The sequence below is a fragment of the Camelus ferus genome, chromosome 11 (genome assembly GCF_009834535.1).
Source record: "Camelus ferus isolate YT-003-E chromosome 11, BCGSAC_Cfer_1.0, whole genome shotgun sequence".
Lineage (NCBI taxonomy): Eukaryota > Metazoa > Chordata > Mammalia > Artiodactyla > Camelidae > Camelus > Camelus ferus.
The window spans coordinates 34,671,187-34,687,764 of record NC_045706.1 but is presented as its reverse complement, the minus strand read 5'-3'; the positions used below and the strand labels follow the sequence as shown (position 1 = coordinate 34,687,764).

Here is a 16,578-nt window from a genome sequence, read left to right as displayed (position 1 = left end):
TTTAATCAGTTTCAGGCTCATCAGTAAAAGAGTGGTAAAGATATGTGACCCACCAGGTTCTTATGAGGGTTAAATCCCAAAATGTGGGGACGGTGCCTTGTCCAGTGCCTGGGACACAGTGATACATTTAACTGGCATGAGAAAAAAAAAATCACAAATATACCTACTGTGCAAATGACCACTTCACATTTACAGCATTATTCCTGAGGCATTCAACGTCAGCCTAATTAAAGAAAATCCTACTTTCCTTGAGGCTCTATTTTCTTTCTGAACTTTTTGGCCTGGAGCAATACCTTTGCTAATCCATTTTATTTTCATTGTTTTAGTCAAAGGACAATTAATCAGACACTGGGATTTGGGAGTCTTGAGTCCCACTTTGAGCACGCACAGTCTGGTGACCTTGAACAATCGGTGGAATGACGCTCTTTTGTGAACATTTTTTGCCTTGCCCTGAAGGCAAAGCATTAGTCCTAGCCCTCCTTTCTGCCTGCTCAGCATTAACTTGGCAACGCTCATTACCCCAAATCAGGCCATCGATGTTTTAATTCACAAGAAAAATCCAATTCATGTAATATCTTTATCCCTCGATGAACCTTGGGGGAAAGTCAAGTCACCAAGCCTAAATGTTCAGCCGAAAGCATTTGCCAATACACCTTTAAAGTAAAAACCTCTCCGCGAGGTCAGCATCTCTTGAACTGACACCTCATTTTGCTAGTGGAAAGAAACTCTTTCCTGCACTCGCTGCCTCCACCTAAACTGCTAGGTAATTGAAAGTCACTTTGTGCCTCCAATCACCCTGGGCAGCTACGTGCACATTACCCACCCCCTCAGCGGTCTAAATCAGGGGCTGCGGAAAAGTCCCAGGGGAAGCGTGGATAGCCAGCAGCTGCGCGGGGCCTGGCCAGCTGAACTTCAGCCTGCTCCTTGGCCCAACCCCAGGACTGATAAAGCCTTTGCTAAGCTTTAGATTTCCCAGGCATTTGCGAGCAAAAGGAAAGACCGCTTTTGTCTGTCCTGATGGCCTCCCCGTGTTCTCTGGGACTGTTAACTCTTGGGCAGGAAGAGAGTGAGGTGGGATGAAGCCGGGTGTGTTTTGGGGTCCCTGGCTGTGTCCAGCAAAGGCTGACCTATACTGCAGTGACACACACCAGATCTGAGTAGGACATAACTGCCCAGGGAGCTGCCCACCCTTCCTCCTCCTCCTTCCTCAGCCAAGAGGGCGGCCTGATGTGCACACTAAGTCCTCTCCTGTCACCCTGAGGGCATGACCAAGCACAAGAAGGAGGGGGAGGTTATTGAGACGAGTGCCCCACTGCATGAACTCTGGGGCCACCCCACAGTGCCTTCCCCCTGGGAGTGCTGTGGGAACCAGAAGGGTGCAGAAAAGTCCATCTCTTGGGTTTGTTCAAAAAGATCTCCTTCCAGCATTGTTTTCAGAATGCTTTTCTGCGTTTCTTTACAGTGGGCAGATGGCAGGATCCTGGAGGTGTAAAACAACTACAAAAAACAAGATGATTCAAACAGAAGGACTATGTGTAAACCCTGTTGGATCATTCTGATATTAATCAGGAGGGTTGGCTTTTTATTTTTCCATTTCCTTTCCAGGATGTTTAAAGTTTTCATGCTCCCTGTGCCCTCCCCTCCCCCTTAAAAAGAAGGACACAATGTAAAAATGGGCCACTTTGGGGGCATGGACTAGGAAAACTGGTGTCTTCTTCTTCTTCTTCTTCTCTTTTTTTTTTTTTTTTTTTTGTATTCAGCTTATTTTGAGGCTGAGTCCTATCGAAAGACTTAAGAGAGGGACCACTGGCTTTGAGTAGATGGAGGAAAGCGAAAATGGAACTCCCAAAGAGGAAAGTCGAAGCTGGGCAGCCAGGGACGGTGCCATCCAAAATACAGGAACTGTGCCTAAAAGAGATAATTTCAAGCTGAGCTGTGGTTTACCACAGTGTCCTCGTGATCAGTCGAGTGGTCAGATGTCAGGGGTGACTGAAAAGAAGTTCATTTTCCCACAGTGAAAGAAAAAAGCAGAGGGGGAAAAAAAAGGAACAGCTTTGCCCGTAGGAAACAAATACTTGTACATTTCAGAGTTTGGTTGGAGCCAGTTTGAAAAGGTACCATCATTCTTGTGACTTTCGAGAAGAAAGCAGAAGAAGAAACTAGTTATTTGCATCTGTTTACTTATCCCGCTCCCCTCTTTTTTCCTCCTAATGATCACAAGTAGTCTTTCAGGGTGTGATTGCTCTGCCCCATTGTTCATTCAGTTCAAAAGATCTGGGAGCAGGGTTTCAGTGTTTATATCACGACGTTGCTGGCGGGGAGAAGAGAAGGAATCACAGCGCGCGATCTCAAGTTGAAGAGCTCGGTGATCACGTGTGGCGAGACCTTCCTGCTCCCACCTCTGGTGCAGCCTGGCTTTAGGGTGGCAGCCACAGAGCTACCTTTTCCTGCTGTGTGCGAGCAGGAGGGCTCTGGGATTCACAGTGTTAAAGTGTTATCTGCCATGGGAAAAATGGCTTAACCACAAATTCATCCTTTGCTGCCTAGTTATGTGTTGCTGTGTGCCTATACTTCCCCCCTGCCCCCATTTCAGAACACTTCTCTTTCATGAGCTCATACCCTGAAATGTCTCCTTTCTAACTGAGTGACAGGGATTCCATCTACAGTTCCCCACTCAGAACAGGGCACTTTCTCCCATCACATCTGCCGGAAAAGCACTGAAAATCTCAAAGGTGAAAACCCAGAGCATCAAATCACTGACTGGAAGACTAAAGGCTTGATTTGGAAATTGCACACCAGGCAGCCCCAAATCTCACTGTCCTGGTGCCTTGTCTTTCTCCTTGTCTTTTTGTTCATAACATACGGCACCCTAACCTCATCTCCCTGATCTCACTGAGCCGGCCGGCAGCACCTTTACAGCAATTCAGTGGCTGTAAAATCCCCTGCCGACTTTGTTTTGGCTGGAATTGCAACCCACATGTGGGAGAATTAAGCTAAAACATCACAGCGCTAAGAGTGCGCCTCTGTGCAGTGGTAGCAGATCAGTCGGAAAAGGTGACATCATGGATGTTCCAGAGCTTCAGGTCTGCAGTGCAAAGCGGCTTCCCCGCTGTACATCAGAGTCAGGACCTGGAATGGAGACAAAAACAACTCTCTCCTCTCATAAATATCTGTTCTGGAGCTCAAAAATATTCTAAGTGCGATGGCTCAGAAATGATCCCTTCCCTGGGAGACCCATCTGATTTTCCAAATCCAATCACAACCTTTTTAATAGCATGTCATGAACCTCTCAGCTCATTATTTCTCTTCAAAGCCCTCTGGTTTGCCAGCTTAGAGCCTGTGAAGTGTTGTTTGATGATGTGTTGCACCATAAATAAATGCACAGTACACGCTAAACTGCATCCTGCACTAGTTCTGGCTGCCCCACTAGGAAGATCGCCGTACCATCAGGGATGTGTGATCTGCAGCAATTGCTCTGAATTCAGAGCTTTTGTTTTTGCTTTTGTTTTTGTTTTTGTTTTTAAACACATCCAGTGTGTAAGGTAGGTAATATAACAGATGTATCACATTTATGTAAGTCCCTTTTTTTCCTCTTCTTTTTCCTTCCCCTCTCCTCCCATATAGGACATTGGAAGTAAAGAGGGTAGGAAGATAGAGGCCCCTAAAATAGTAATCACAGCTTTAACCAATCCTTGCTGCAGGAAATAGACACAATGGATAATTTGCCATGTCTCTAATGCCCCGAGTTCCCTCTGATGTTTTTAAGTTGTGAGCAGACAACCATTTCACATGTGTAACCAGCCATGAAGGTTAGCATAGAATGGAGGTTACTGTTGTAATCAAATAAAGCTCACACAAGCTCATATGACATGTGTTTTGACTAATTTTTTTTTTTTTTACTCTATGGTAATAAGGCAAAAATGGTAAGCAGTTGACCCAATTAACTATCATTTGTATTGTTTGTTGTAAGATGGTTGTTGGGAGCAGGGACATAGGAACACCCGAATCCTGTTCTCAATCAGCCTCCTTTCCGTACAGACACTGAGGGAGATATACAGAGAGAGAACAAAAGTGTGCAAAGGATCTTTTTATTAATACCTGGGGCTGTGGACACAAAGCCCATGGCATGGCCCAAGGAAGCATCACTAGAAAAATTGCCTTGGCTTGGGCTCCATGCTGCCCCAGGATGAGGACCCAAACAATCCAGATCTGGCTACCAGCTTTACGGCCTGTGGATGAGCAGCAATGGCATCACCTTGTTAGAAGTGCAGAATCTTGCAACTCCTTACTCCCCATCCCTACCCCTAAACCCTGCCACAGCCAGAACATGTATTATAACAAGCTCTTCAGTGATTTCTATGCACACTCAAATCTGAGATGCACAGGCCTGGTCAATTTTCTCTATTCTGCTTCCCTAGAAGGGTGGTTCTCAAAGTGTGGTCCCTAGATCAGCAACATCACCAACCCCTGGGAACTTGTTAGGAATGCACATTCCTAGTCCCCAACATGGACCTACCAAATCAGGAACAGAAGGTGCTGCCTAGTATTCCACGGTTTCAAAGACCTTCTGGGTGACTCTGAGGCCACTGAAGTTTGAGAACCATGGCTCTTGGTCAAGAGTTCTCCAGCTTTCACATGCATTCAAATCACTTAGGGGGTTTGAAACCTTCTAATCCCAGTCAATAAAATCAGCATCTCCAGGGGTGAGCCCCTGCCATTATTAGTAGCTTTTAAAACTCCCCAGGTGATTCCAATGTGCAGCCAAGTTTGAAAGCCAGTGCTTCCAAAACTTCAGTGTGACATAGTAAAAATACAGAGCTCCAGGCTCTATCCTAGTCTAACGACCCTGGGCTTCAGGTGCTGATGAATACAACCAAAGTCTGAGAACCCTTCACCACTGCTTCTCCCAGTGTGGTCCAGATCAGCACCCAATCTCCTGGTGGGAGGGTGCTGGAAATGCAACTTGCCAGGCTCTACTCCAGAAGTACTGATGGGGAATCTCCAGGATGAAACCCAGATGAAGCCTGAGTGATTCTGATGCACACTGAACACTGAGAGTCACCAGTCCAGAGCGCCCACCCTAGTGTGTTTCTTTGCTTGTTTGTTTGTTCGTTCATTTTGGAGGCTGAGCTTATCAGTGCTGAGAAACAAGATGAGCTACCCCAAACAGGTGTCCTTAGCCTCTTCTACCATGGCTCTCTCTTTAAGAAATGTGGTTCGTCCAGTGTCTCTGATTTTGACCAATGGTGTTCATGAAGGACTGGTGATCTTCTTCTGAACATCAGAGGCAAAGCCACTTTCCAGTTTTCCAGTATCTCTAAACAGAAGCCATGCGAGCGTTTCCCATGTCCTCAGATCCACACTCAGGGCCAGCTCACGCACTATGCTTTAATTAATTTAGTAGCAATTGAGTTGCTACCAAACATGCTCTGCAGTGATGGGATTTGGCATCACGGCAGAGACGGTAATTAAGCATGGAAGCACCCTAAAAATTGTGTAATTATAACCACGATCAGTGCCACAAAGGAGAAATATGGGGTACCGCTACAGGGTGTCATGAAGGCCCTAACTCATTTTTGAGTGGCATAGGTAAGCTGGGGCCTGAAGAATTAATAAGTAAAAAAAGTGAGAAAGCCATGCTAGAGGAAAGATGTGTGCAAAGGTCCTGAGGTCAGGAAGAGCCTGATGACTTCAAGTTACTGAAAGAAGGTGAGTATGGCCAGAGTGAGGAAAGCAAGGGGGACAGTGGAGAGAGAGATGAGGCTGGAGAGGGGCAGCGGCTGGTTGATTCAGGGCCCCAATAAAGACAGGGGATTTTATTCTGAGAAAAGACAGAAATGCACACACATGATCAAGCATAATTACAAGCATAATGGAACTACTTGGCCTCATCTGTGGGATCAGAGAAGGCTTCCCTAAGGGACATGTAAGTTGAATTTGATGGATGAGTAGAAGGTAACCAGTCGACTAAGGGAAAAGTGGATAAAAAGCAGAAGGAATAATGTTAATGTAGGCCTGAAGGGAGGAAGAACATGGTGAGTTTGTAGAACTGAAGAGCAGAGCTGGACAGGCTTGGCATGGAGTCCCTGGCCTGCCATCTACTGTGTGATCTTGGGCCAGCTATCCTTGCTGAGCCTCAATCTTCTCATCTGTAAAATGGGGGCAGTAACATCACCTCCCTCATAGGGTTGTAGCAAGGATTAAGTGAAGTATGTTAAAACATGCTACATGGTATATGTGATATTTGGGGTTCTCCAGAAAAACAGAATCAATAAGATAGATAGATAGATAGATAGATAGATAGATAGATAGATAGATAGATAGAAAGATTTACTATAGGAATTGGGTCATGCGGTTTTGGAAGCCAAGAAGTCCCACAATCTGCCATCTGTTAGCTGGAGACCCAGGAAAGCTGGTGGTATAATTTGTTCCAAGTCTGAAGGCCCGAGAACCGGGGAGGTAATGGTGTGAGTTCCGGTCTGAGCCTGAGAGCCTAACAACCAGGAGTGCTGACTTCCAAGGGCAGGAGAAGGTAGCTGTCTCAACTGAGGCAAAGAGGGTGAATTTGCCCTTCCTCCATCTTTTTTGTTCTATTCAGGCCTTCTGGATGATGCCTGCCTACAGCAACGAGGGCAATCTTCTTTACTCAGCTGCTGCTTCAAATGCTAACCCCTTCCAAAAGCACTCTCACAGACATGTCCAGAAATAATGCTTTACCAGTTAGCTGGGCATCCCTTAGCCCAGTCAAACTGATCCATAAGTTAAGCATCACAAGAAATTCTTGTAATAGGTAGAATCATTGCCCCCTCTAGGAAGAAGGTCCACCACGGTTCTAACATCAAGTGACCCTGCACCCTGGGTCTCACTAATACCAACTGTTCTCTTTGTCCCTCTAGCCTAGAGATGGTAGCACTGTGTTTCCTGCAGCTACTGACCTATGGGTTGCTTCCCCGTCTTATTTGGCTTCTTAGCAATTCCATAACCTATAGGTCTGATCACTATTTCCATGTATCAATTACCCCAAAATTCAGTGGCTTCAAACAGCCACTTCGTGGGTCAGGAATTTGGACAGGGCACAGGCAAGGTGGTTTATCTCTTGTCCACAATGCCTGGGCTCCAGTTGAGAAAACTCAAAGACTGAAGGCAATGTGACACCTGGGAGCTGGAATCATCCGAAGGTTATTTACTCACACGTCTGGTGCCTGGGCTGGGATGACTCAAAGGCTAGGACTGCTGACTAGAGAACCCACACATGGCTTGACACGTGGGTTGACTTCACAGTGTGAGAATTTCAGAGCGGTCAGTTGGCTTATGGGATGGCTCAGGGCTCCAGAAGAGAGTGCTCCGTCTAGCAATGAGCGGAAGCTCCCTTCCCTGTCCCAGCCTCTCAAGGCCTCCAGCACCACTCTCCTCCTCGTCTATTAGTGGAAATAGTCACTAACAGTTCACCCAGATGCAAATGGGGATGCTGGCAGTGGGCAGGGACACATCCCTCAGTGGGAGAAAAGTCAAAGAATTTGGGGTTCATGTTTTAAAACCACCATATCTGGGTTACCAATTTACAGTATGAAACTGCTTCATTTTCCCCAGAATGTTTTCTGTTTTCCTAGCTGGGCCCTGAACATTCAGTTCAGTTATTTTCTCTATTAAAATTCCTTAAATTCCCCTGATTAGAATTGGTCGCTCCCACCTTTCTGCTACCATGACTCACCATAACATTTGGATAAACTGTTCTAACCACTTACATCTCTCTCTCCCTAACTAGACCGTGGGCTTCTGGAAGGACCGAGACTTATTTATCTCAGTGTCCTTCCTTTTCGGCACACACATGCCTGGGACCCAGTAGCCACTAGAACCTGGTGAGTGAATTAATGCCTGTTTTATGCTCTCCCCAATGATCACCAAAACCGTTTTGCACTCAACACCCGACAAAATTGTTGGGAGCCTCCACAGAGCTTTGTAAAGATGTCGACCCCTGATAGAGGGCAGAGGTCATGACCTCAAGTGCCAGCAGAGCCTGGCATGTAAGTGAGGGAGGCAGGCAGTCACGGAGGACAGCAGGGCTGAGGTGGGCTGTGGCCAGGATTTGTCTAAAAAGGCTGCCCTGGGGTGCGTGCTTGGCATGCGTGAGGTCCTGGGTTCAATCCCCAGTACCTCCATTAAAAATTTTTTTTTTTAATTTTAAAAAATAAATAAAAAGGGTACCCTATAAACAGCCCTAGTCAACTCATGCTGTCAGTGAGGGAGAATGTGGCTTGCTGGTTCAAGACATTCTTATTTTGTAGAGAAGCTGGACTCTTAACTTGTATATAATAGTCTCCTGATTTTTAAATGTTATGAAGTAATTCAAAAATTTTAAAAACTGCTGTGTGGGCCAACACTCTGCCAGCCAAACCAAATATAACCTTTGGCTGGGACCACTCATCTGTGTCCTCTGATTTAGAGTTCCCTGGGAATGATCCACAGATAAATTCATTAACCCAAACTTTAATGGATTGAGACCATCATCCTAAAAATATAATTTATGAAAGAGGCACATAAGTTTGTTAACTAGTTAGACTCTCTGACATAACAAAGCAGACGATAATCTATTAGAATCAGAGCAAACTGCACATCGATTTGCTCCATTCTGCCGATGTTGATGGTTTTAAAAGCTGTAAACCTAAAATTCACAATAAGTTAAAATATTTCCTTCATATTCTGCTAATAAAATGCTTGCACGGTCAGAGGGAAGGTATAGTTTGCTGTCCAGAGAGTAGATCACTCTTCCATGATCGCCCGGCCCCTCACAAAGACGGCAGGCAGGCTGATTCCTCTCCCTGAAACAGTACCTAGCGTGTAAATTCCAGAATGTAAAGGAGAAGCCTTGGCCTGGGGGTCTGGATAACTGCCTTCTAGTGCTTGGATTTGCCAGCGCCACACACCCAGCGCCTAGCACAGGTCTGCACTCAGTAGTATTTGCATGAATTTACACATGAAAGAACGAGCGGCCTTGGATCTTGAACAGTTCATCCAAGTTGTTGTGTCCCTCTGTTCCTTTATGTGTGTAAAGTGAAAAATCTGAAACGTTGCTCATTATTGTTGATAAAGATACTAAGCACATGCCAAGCCTGCTAATAAACAGGTTCTCATTTATTGTCTATAAGCTCTAAAATTCTATAAATGAGGGGTTCCAAAGAATGGATCGGGTGGTTGTGTAACTACCTAATAGACAGCTCCCCCCTTCACTCTTGAATCAGGTAAGAGTGAACAGAGATCTTAAATTCACCAAAAGTCAGACTGCAAACACCCCCACGCCAATGCTCACGCATGCACGCACACACGTACACACAAACATGCGATGTGCAAATACACAAAGCTGAAACAACACATTTTGGTGTTTGACATCTTCTTGTTACTTAACTCTGTGTGTTAGGGCAAATACTCGTGGAACTTAAATCTCTGAACCCCCCTTTGAAGATTCCTTCCCTCCATATTTCAGTTAAGCTTTGTCAAATCTCGGGCACAGGCCAGGGAGAAATCTAAGTGGGTCATCTAAGCTTTTTTCTTGCCCGTAAAGCCTCTTCCAACGACGTGCCGTACAGAGAGCACTTATTCCCCATTTGAAGCAAGTCAGAGACAGCTGGCGAGACGCGCTTGATTATTTGGAATTGAATCCCCTCTTGCAAGTGTATCCATCCCTGTTCATCTCGGCAGAGATGAGGTTGCTAGTCACCAATCGTCAGATAAAAATCAGCCCGTGAGCTTATGCCATAAGCAGCTGCAGGGGCCCCTCACCAGCTCAGGACCTCCTTTTTCCTCCACCACGAACGCTATCCTGTCTCCCCTCTCTTCCCCCTCTGGTCTTGTCAGAAGTTATTTATTCGGCACTCCCTGCTCCCTGGCACACAATATGTGCTCCACATAGTTGATGAACTATTCAGATTGACTTCACTTGTTCTGACAGAAAGTTCAGACAGTTCCCTGAATTGTCAATCAGAAGGTCAGATGTTGTAATAATTCCTGGAAGAAGGAGAGCTTTTGTTTTCATTTCTGTGGGTCCGACTCCCCCACCATCCAGCTCCCGACGTAGACGTATAGACTCGGGCAAACCCATCTCAGCCCCGGGCTTGGTGATATGAGGTGGGCCAGAGGCCATGGCTGGAGGGTCACGGGACTCCGGTTTTGTTTCCCGTCTTCCTCTGCCCACGTCCTTTATTTCCTTTAGGACTCCATAGATCTCGTCTTCGCTCTCTGACCCTTCAAGATCCTGTTAAGTTTCTGTCCACGTGCCAAGTACTCTGTCCTTAATCCCATGATCGCTTACCATCATAACACTGTCATTGCTTCTTTGGGTATCTTCCCCTTACTGGACTGTGGATGCCGTGGGGCAGGACTGAACTGAGCTCACCATTTGATACTCAGTTCCTAGTGGGGTGCTCAGTCCATTGATTGCCTTAATGAATGGATGGCTACTTTATAACTGTGTCACCTAGATAACTTTGTCAGTCTACACTCCAGAGGACACAGATAAGCACTGGTGAAGTTACACACATCGGTGATATTAAGGATTGCAGTTAAGACAACATTTGTGGAAACAGACAGAAAGGGTCTCCAGCTCCAGAACTCTGACTCTTCTAACGCTTGGGCCTTGAATGCTGGCACAAAGTCCTTAGCGGCAGTGAATTTTTCTAGAGCTTTGGCCTTATAAAGCTTTACTGAAGATAAAAGCAGTGTTTAAGGAAACATTTGGGCAACGTCTCAGGGCAGCCAAGTTGAGCAATTTTAAAGACACTATTTCTACTCTGCAGCTCAGGCTGCAGATATGATTTGCCCGCTGTGTTTAAGATCCTCGGTTACTGTCCCAGCCAGAGTCTCAGGGGTCTGTCTCTGGGGTGGGGGTTAAGCTCTCAAGATGCTCTTAAGGTTGCTCCATAAGTCTTTGGCTTTAACATGACGGTGACCAGCTGTCCTACCCGATCCCCAGGGGAAACGCTGGAAGCAGCAGCACATTGACATTCAGGCTAAGGAAGCAGGAGGCCAAAGCTCAAATGCAGGGGCTCTTCCTGGGTTATCTTCACCACGTCCAGCAATGGGGTCTGGGGACAGGGTTCCTGATGGGCGCCAACGCTGGCGGGGTGGACGTGGGGGTATCTGTTCCTATGGAGATGTTTCTGCAGGATGTCTGCAGGGTCTTTACTCCACCATCTTGGCCGCTTTCCCTGTAGGGTCTTTGGAAGTTGGCACTAGCCTTGCCCTGAAAACCACGTGGTCCCTTTCACAAGGTTTCTGATGCCTTTTTATTACCAAACACATTTTCTGGTAGCTGCCCTGTCTCCGGCCTGGAACTCACTGCCATTCTATGAAAATGCAACGGAGGCTTCAGAATTCCAAGCCAGGTTTCTGCCTTTCCAGGAAGAAAGGATCTCGGTATCCATACGCTGTGAAGAACAAGAAGTTTACCCCGTGCCCTTGGCACTTTCCTGCTCCCTCCCTCCACCCTCCAGGTCTGGAGCTGTCCCCTGGGGCCTGGCGCTCAGCCAGTGGTCAACTAATCCTTGCTAAGGTGTTAGGTGGCAAAGGTTCAAGGGTTATTAATCCTTGGAGGAGTTTCCACATTAAACAAAGTTTGGTTACTAAATCAAGGTGCATTAAAACATCATCACTGTGACATAAAAACAATTTCTTTGTGTTCCCCACAAATCTTTACATTTATCAGTGAATATAGTTATGACTATGAGGTATATGCAGTCTTTTTTTTTCCCCCACACAGAACATTTCATGTGTTTCTTTACATTTCTAGGTGTCCCGTTTTCATCATAGGAGTTTGAAGGAAACTTTTGAGGCATCTGCACATCTCATGATGGTGTCTTCCCTATACACCCATCTGCGCTCCCTCTCTGTCAGCCTCCCCACCAATAAAGTGGGCTCCAGCAGGAGGGGGCCATCGTGTCGCTGTGACCCCTGCCTCCACTGATGTCTGACCCCTGCCACAGCCGATGAGCAGAGCCAGCACCAGACTCAAGGTGAGTCCACTGGAGTCTCTCCCCAGAAATGTGAAATTAAGGCCAGGAAAAGATTTGTGTTGGTCTCTTTTTAGGGAGCTGAATCTGCAATGTGTCAGTTTAGGCATTGAGAGGTGGGTTTTCTCTGCGAATGATGTGGACCCGAGAAGAGAAGAAGCTGAGAGGAGAACAGAGCAGATGCACAGACCAAGACAGAGGCACCTCCCTGAGGTCCAGGTCCATTCTTACTCATTTGCTAATGAGAGTCCAAACTAATTATAGAAGTGATGCCATTACCGACTACACTGAACATTTGCTATGTGCTAGCTACTTTACTCACACCGGCTCATTTAAACTACCTAATGAGTCAGCTCAGAGAAGTTTAGTCATATCCCTGTGATAATACACCTTGGTGAATTATGCACTGGGATTTGAACCCTGATCTGGCTGGTGCAACAGTCTTTGGTTTTAACTATTACTATATGTGGCCTCTCAAGGTAAGCGTGTCATCCGAGAGGTGGGAAGAAAAGAGGGAAGAATCAACATGCCTTCCAGGAATACATTTCAAATACTCTAATTGCAGAAGGAAGACATTTTGAGGCAGGAGACCCTCCCTGCTCAGCGCCCTAACACAACTCCATGTAGAAGGCAGCGCTCCTCTGTGCCCATTCTCCTGGCTGTCCTCACTGGCCTTTGGTACCTCTGACAGGACTACCCTGTCTCCAACACCAAGGGAAACTTGTGTTGAGTCAGTTCCCTGCACACAGGCACTATCCACGTGTGGATTATCCAGGGGACCTTTGCAGGGGTTCTCCTTTTGCCATCAACCCTGCGCCCAAACCACCCTTCCTTGCCTCTCGATGGTATACTCTTAAGCCGTTCAAACTAGGGCCAGTCCCTCATGCATTTATTCACTACCTATAAAATGTCCATTGTCCAGTCTATGGGCCTATCCTAATCTTAGGAATACAGGCCAAATTAAATGCCATCTCTGCCTCCTTAGAGATCACAGAGGCATTTTAAGACACTCGCTAACAACATCACACATTAATACCAGATGAGAGGCACTGACAGGCTGTCTTGGGACTTCAGTGAAGGGGGTAAGTAACTCTGAGGCTTGATGGAGAAATGGACTTTGGATGCTATGAGCTTTGGCACTAACCTTAGCAAAGCAAATTCACACGTTTTAGTCTACTGTGCTAAGTCATCTATTGGGAACTCACACTGAATCACAAGGTTATTTCTCACCTTATCTCCCGTCAAGGACACCATGATCTCAGTAACTGATAGGATGAGTTTCAAACCCCCATATGCACTGAGGATTTCTAGCCAATCATCCAGGAGCGTTGCCTCAGCAAAGAGAGGGCCTTTGAATTTAAGACCTGGCTTCACAGTTCTCCCGAAGAGCAGCACATCTCTTCAGACTCATCCATCCAAAGGAGAGGAAGGATGGTTCTCCTGCGCTTGACTTCTTCAAAGGTGGTAACTGAGAGTCATGACTGCATGCAGAACTTCCCTTCCTCCAGGATGGGTGCACTGGAGCAAAGTTATAGCTGGACCAGAAAGGGCAGAAAATAGTTTCAGGAAATTCACTCAAAAGGAGCCCATTGGAATCAATCAATCAATCTTTCTTCTCTCTCTCTCTCTCTCTCTTTCTTTTCTCTTCTTTCTTTCTCTTTCTTTCTTTCTTTCTTTCTTTCTTTCTTTCTTTCTTTCTTTCTTTCTTTCTTTCTTTCTTTCTTTCTTTCTTTCTTTCCTTCTTTCTTTCTTTTCTTTCTTTCTCTTTCTATCTCTGTTTCTTTTCTTTCTTTCTTCCTCTCTCTCTCTCTGCCCCCTCTCTTCTCTCTTTTCTTTCTTTCCACACAAATTATCAGGTAGGAAGACAATCGGTGTTCCAGTGTAAAGGCTCTCCCATCTCACTACCAAGCTTGCAGCAATTCAGAAAGCTGTTTGCAGGGAACTGGTCACTCTTTCCCTTTACATAACGTTCATAAATGTGCAGGCAAATTAAATGTGTCATAGATGAAATTATCAGCCGGAGTACCACCCGGCTGTCTCGTGTGGGCTTGGTTTATAGATCCAGTGTTCTCCAGCGAGCATCACAAATCCACATAATGTTCCCGAGTGCTAAATTTGGAGCTCTGATTTAGCTGACAGATGTTTAAAATCACATTTAGTTGGACAACTCCCTGAGGAGGACACAGCTGCCGATGTGAAAGAGTGTGAGCACTTCCAGTTAAGGTCGGCGGGGAGCTCAGCCCGAAAGCCTTCCATCTCCGCCCACCTTTTTCCAGACGGGACGATATTGGCAAAGGAACATTTTCAGGCTGATTCCACCCACCTTCAGCCAAACCTCATCCCCTCATTGAACTGCTGCCAAGATAGATGCAGAAGTTGCCTCTTGGGCAAAGGATGGGTCCTCCAGTCAGCAGTAACTGAGTACAAAGGAGGCCGCTAGCCCTTTAAAAACAGGTGCAAAGTCACGTTTTAGAGCCTGCTTGACCCCTCTGGTGGCATGTTAGGCCTGTAAATGAGTGTGATTCTGGGATTTTGCACCTCAGGATCCGTTACTTAGCTGTCCATCCCTCTGCATAGGTTGAAGTTCATGTGCTGAATGAAGATGGAAAGAAACATGGTGTCATTTGCTTTCTTTCCTCCTCTGCCATCCCAGGAGCCCCTCTTTTACTTTTCAAAATCAACAAATTTAAAATTATCCTAGAATCCTCTTTGCAAAATCACATATTTTAGACTCATTTCAAGACTCAGACTGAAAAGGATTTGTTTAAAAAAAATTGTCTGTGTATTTGATGTGGGAGACTAGTGACCTTTGGTATTTTGTGTTTGGAAAAAAAAAGTTTGATGTCTAAAATTTCCTGACTGCACTTGTATTGTTTCTGGTCTCTTTCTGTGATTTTTCCACCCTCCATCATTCCCCACATTCAAAATCAGTTCTTTATTTACTCAGCAGAGGTTCTGACATAGTTCTGAGCTCATCCTGATGGCAGCCTCAAATCTGTGTAAATCACATTATGATGTCAAAATTGAAGTGATGTGCGTGTAAGTTAAACAATTGTAAAACAATTTTAGGACAGAGCCCAAGAGACAGTCTTACAGGGTCAGGAGAATGGCGGGAAGAGATTAATGGAAGATTCACAGAGTTCATATCATGGAAAGCTGTGTCTACCAAGACTTCACTTCCAATTTAAAGTTCTTATAAAGCCATGCTTAGACACCACAAAACACCTTCAGTGGAAGTTGAGGGGCAGCTGGCTAGGGTGACAGAGTGGGTCTGACTCAGTTTTTATGCATGAGGATGAGGAGATAGCATGCCAAGTGGGTGGTAAACCAAGAACATACCAAGCAAAACCAGTGCCAGTTAACCCTGGAAGCCTAGTTCTGAAGGGGTCAGGCTGGGAGACTGAGAGCTAGGAAGAGGGATTCAGGCGTGGGACATGTAGGGGAGGCAGCGGTAGACTCTAGGGTCAGGGAGAGACTCTCAGATGGATTCCTGTGCTAAAGATGATAAAAATTACACTTCCAGACTTCCTGGAGGAAGTGCATTTTACTTCGTGATTCAGTCTACAATATTATCTTAGAAACCATGGATTTTCATTGTCTGGAGTGGAAGTGAAAGGTTATACACCCATCCATTGCCGTAGATAACTTTGAGAGGGTGGGACAGGGAGAAGAAAGAGGAAGGTGATTCATTGCAAATCCAGATCTGTACTCTTTGATTTGTTACAATAAACATTTATTCTTTTACCTTAAAACAGCCAATAAAATAACTGAATCATACACCCATAAACACGTCTTCCTCCTTCCTAAAGAAGTTTCACTGGTTGAAGAGTCAGGAAATTTTATCGTTTGCTTTGGCAAATTCTTTGACCTCATCTCTAAGGAATCATCGTATTTCTGGGAGAATACAATGCATCAGTAGACATGGAAAGTACTTTGAGAAGTTGACAGGGAGTCTGGGATGTAAAATGTTACTGCCATTATTCTTGGTAGGACATAAAGGGTAGTTTATAAGTATCACTGATGGACTGTGACATTAATGGTAATTCCTGTAAGAGAGTTTTTTAGGCATACATTTTCAGAGGACTTTGGACACTGAAGATAAATGTTTGAAACGATGCATTCTGGATCCTATTAAATAAAACCTAATTTGACTTGTGGAAAGAACAGTCTTGAGATCTGGTCATCAGGTCATAATAGGAACTGTTTGATCAAATTCTGTAGAGGGACCTTGGGAGTTTTAGGGGCTTGTGATGTCTAGATATTGGAAATTACAGGCTCAGCCCTTCACCACAGACTTAAGGATCCTTGGCACAGGGATCATGAGGAAGTAGGGGAAAGAAAGTGCAGTCTCTGATGCTCTGTTACTGATGAGCTTAAATCCTTCAAGCTAAAGAGCATTCTGGATGCTCCTAGTTTCCTGCAGATTCACCCTGTGGGCTTTAATCATGTTATAATTCTAAATATTATAGTAAGAGAAGAAAATGCCCTCACATAATGATTCCCTTCTCCTTAGAACATACCAAATCATTTTAATCATCATTTACAAACAGATTGGTTTGGAAAAGCACCAAGGAGT

At 45.4% G+C, this 16,578-nt stretch overlaps 1 protein-coding gene across 6 annotated transcripts in view; it reads right to left on the bottom strand.

Annotated features, from left to right (window-relative positions):
- Positions 1 to 1,734: 1,734 nt before the first annotated feature.
- RNLS (renalase, FAD dependent amine oxidase) overlaps positions 1,735 to 16,578 on the bottom strand; it is a 278,225-nt gene continuing 263,381 nt past the window's right edge. For 2 of the 6 annotated variants that reach the window (XR_004323910.1, XR_001366586.2), the window contains one exon: positions 9,110 to 13,537. The gene's annotated coding sequence lies outside the window, so the exon portion shown is untranslated. Of the gene's footprint in view, positions 1,909 to 9,109; positions 13,538 to 13,744; positions 14,595 to 16,578 lie in introns of those variants that run through there. The other 4 variants (XR_004323911.1, XR_004323913.1, XR_004323914.1 and 1 more) reach the window with 4 other exon arrangements.